This window comes from Cornus florida, unplaced genomic scaffold, assembly GCF_030987335.1.
Source record: "Cornus florida cultivar Cherokee Brave unplaced genomic scaffold, ASM3098733v1 CherokeeBrave_3.0.0_Hap2_Chr09, whole genome shotgun sequence".
In the NCBI taxonomy this organism is placed as follows: domain Eukaryota; kingdom Viridiplantae; phylum Streptophyta; class Magnoliopsida; order Cornales; family Cornaceae; genus Cornus; species Cornus florida.
Window position 1 is genome coordinate 61,777,675 of NW_026775579.1, and position 3,940 is coordinate 61,781,614.

The 3,940-nt window shown below is 36.3% G+C and overlaps 1 pseudogene; it reads right to left on the bottom strand.

The window, feature by feature from the left end:
* Positions 1-2,335: 2,335 nt before the first annotated feature.
* On the bottom strand, positions 2,336-2,434 carry LOC132275623 (small nucleolar RNA R71; annotated as a pseudogene).
* Between the last annotated feature and the right edge of the window lie 1,506 nt (positions 2,435-3,940).

Here is a 3,940-nt window from a genome sequence, read left to right on the forward strand (position 1 = left end):
AAATCTCTACCATGGAGTTAGCCTTTAAGGGTTGGAGAAGCACTACCATAAGTGGCTAGACATCCTCTTGGGGATAGAGTTAGCCCCAAGCATGCTTTCTACATCTTGATTTTGTGTATTATTGAGGGATTAGTGTTGTAATACATGTTTTGACACTTTTATATATATAGATCTTGTTTATTCAATGATTTATGTCGTTTAATGCTTCTAATTGATCATTTCATTCTATCTATATGTTTATGTATGCTAGAATAGATGTTCATGTATTTGTCTCTATTTCTTTTGTTATTGATGCATGTCTATGTGTATTAATACCATAGATCTAGAGATTGTCAAAATATAGTGCTTAAAAGAATGCTCTTGTAATTTTCTAGATGGTTCATGCTAATTTCTTGATGGATTGTGCCTCTCCCTTAGCTTAATTAGTTTAATTTCATGTCATTAGCTTAATTGTAGTGTAGTGGTAGTATAGTTGTTAGATGTGAGGACAATCCATACTTGTTGTTTGATGTTCCATACTTTTAAATGCAAGTAGCATATGTCTCTAACCTTGTGGTGTATTTGGCTTGTGAGCTTGATGAAATGATTAATGACTTGCTAGATATATTGTGTTTTTCATATGCTATTTAGACAATATATACTTAATTGCTAGATATATTGTGCTTTTCACATGTTGATTAGACAATGTATGCTTAATTGGTCACCCTTGCTAATTGAATCAACCAAATACATACACACATCAATATTGCAACACACATTTCCCTCATTAGTCACTAGTTAAGATTGTAGAAAAGCATTGCTTGGTGGTGACCTCAAAACCCCAAGATCTCTTTCTCTCTTACTTACTCTTTATTGCATTCAATTACTTAGTTTAATTTGCTCTCTAGTTTAATCAACCAACCAATTATTTGTTTGATCACTCGACCTACTAACCCTAATAGTGATTCCACAACCAAATTCGACTCCAATCCCTTGGGACGATCCCTACTCACCCTAACTATATTTTTAGTGAAGGTAGTAGTGACTTCTATAAATGTAAAACTTGGCCCTCACCTTAATGCACACTCTTAAGCTTATGGTAGGATGTCGACTATAGTTTTAGGCGCCGTTGCCGGGGATTAGGCAACGTCGTATTTGTGGAATTCATTACGAATTAGTACTCTTTTGATCGTGTCTTTACTTTATTTTTATTTTTCTTTTTGTTACTTATTGTGTTTGTTCATCTTTGACAAGGAACATTGAGCTAGGAGGCAAGCAAAGGAGCATTCAAGCAAAGGAGCTAAGCAAGCATGGAAAAATGTTTAAAATTTAAAAAAAATTGCTAAGCTAAGCTATAAATTTAGAGTTGAAGTGCTAAAGGACCTTTGTGAGACTTTCCTTACTCAATCCCTTAGTTAAATCGTCAGCCCGCGTGGAGGCTTGTTTTTAATTTCTTAGATAAATCGTGAGCCCGCGTGGAGGCATTTTTAATTGTTCTTTGCATCATTATTATTAAAGCATATGAGTATGGGTTAAGTGTTTGTGGAGGAAGTTTCATTGAATTGTTGTGAAGTCAAAGTGTTTGTTCTCTCATTATGTTTATGTGTTTTTACATTGTGCATGCATGGTCGTAGATCACTAAGACCAAGTTTTATCCCTTTTGATTTGCATCTTGAATCCGTAGTTAGAAATCTTAGGGGAAGAGGAAGTTCTAGTCTACCCGATCTATTACATCAATGGAAGGCCATAATGAAGAGCATGTAGAGGACCTTGGTCACATAGACCAACAAGGTATCCTTCATCCAAATATTCATCATGAGAATATGCAAGCACTATTAGACATGCCTAGGCTATTCATTCACCAACCACTATAACAACAAAGCCAAGTTCCATTTGGAATGCCAAGGCCAATGTATGCTCTACAACCTCCTATCATTCAAGGAAATCAAGATCAAGGTGCCCATGTTGCACCTCAAATTGCTAATCCTCTACTTACTTTAAGAGATCACTATGTGCCTAATGAATACAATGTACCCACATGCATTCAATTGCCACCATTTAGAGCACATCACTTTGAAATTAAGCCACAAACCATTCAAATGCTTCCTAATTATCATGGACTTCCAAGTGAAGAACCTTACAAGCATTTGGATGAGTTTCTAGAAGTATGTTCCACCGTAAAATATACGGACATGCTGGAAGAGGTCTTAAGACTCAAACTTTTTCCATTCACCTTAAAAGACAAGGCAAAGTATTGGTTTAACAATCTTACGCTTTTTTCAATCACTTCTTGAGCAGAAATGCAACAAGAGTTCTTGAAGAAGTACTATCTGGTTTCTAAGACCAATGCTATGAGAACCTCAATTCGAGAATTTTCACATGGGGATGGAGAAACGTTTCGTGAGGCATGGGAACGCTTTAATGAATTGCTTAGGAAGTGTCCACATCATGACATACCCAAATGGCAATTAGTTTAATATTTCTTTGAGAGCTTATCGGACAATTACAAAGGCATGGTTGATGCTTCCATGGGTGGCTTATACATTGATAGGCATAAGGATGACGTGTGGCATCTTTATGAAAGCATAAGTAAAAATTCTTTGCATAGAACATTATCACCCAAGAATAGTAGAAATTCACAAGGTAGGAAGAGTGTTGGCTTACATCAAGTCAACCATTCAAATGAAATAGTCGTCGAAATGAAGTCTTTATCTCAAAGGTTTGATCAATTTTTTATTAACCAAAACTCAACAAACCAAGTATCTTCCTTCCCTAACCATTCTCATCGTATATCAAATGAAACATGTATGACTTGTTCTAGTGTTCTTCATTTTACTTCTCACTGTCCTCATGGACAAGTGCAAAATGAACCTAATGAACAAGTCAATGCAGCTTTTGTGAACCAAGGGAACAATCCTTATGGTACTCATTATAATCCAAGTTGGAGAAATCATTCGAATTTCTCTTGGAAAAACCAAGGAGAGGGCTCAAACCCTTCCCAAGGCGGTTTTCAAGGGAAGTACATTCCACCTCCATTTCAAAACCAAGGATTACAAGGTTATAGAACTTACCAATCACAAAGGAATCAATTTGCTAACTCTCATTTTCCCAACCAATCTTATTCCCAAGGAAATACTAAAAGTCCCACCTTTGATGAAAAAGTTTTGAATGTTTTGGGCACTCTTGAGGCTAACACACTATTGCGAAGCTAGAAACCCAAGTAGGGCAAATAGCAAGCACTCTTAATGCAAGAGAGAAAGGAAAAATGCCTATAAATGCCCCACCTAAGCAACAATGTGTTGTGGAAACCCATTCCTCATCAGAAGGCCACACCATTGAGCATGTTAATGCGGTAACTACCTTGCGGAGTGGTAGGATTGTGGACAATCAAGTCGAAAAGTACAATGAAGAGAGTGAACCGGTGCAACCTCAAGTTGTCACCCGTCCCATTTCATATCCCATTCCTTCTTCATTGCATATACATGATCTTGTGAATGAGAAAAATTCAAAATGTGATTTGAAAATGATTTTGAAAATGATTTGAAGAAAGATTTGCCGAAAAATGAGTTTAAACAGATTTTGTTGAAAAATGATTTGAAAACTTCTTGTGTTGAAGAGACTTCAAAGAAAAATTCTGAAAAAGTGTTCGAGCCAAAAGTTCCATTTCCGGATGGCTTAAAAGGATCTATTTCAAAAGATAAGCAAAAGGCAAAAACTAATGAAATCATGGAAATGTTTAGGCAAATGAAAGTTAATCTTCCACTTTTGGATGCAATCAAGCAAATTCCGGCTTATGCCAAATTCTTGAAAGACTTGTGCACCCAAAAGCGGAAGAACAAGAGCCAAACACTAACACAAGTGGTTTTGACCAAGCAAGTAAGCTCAATTTTGCAATATAACACTTTACCAAAGTTTAAGGACCCCGGTTCACTTACTACTTCATGCATTATTGGTGATCATA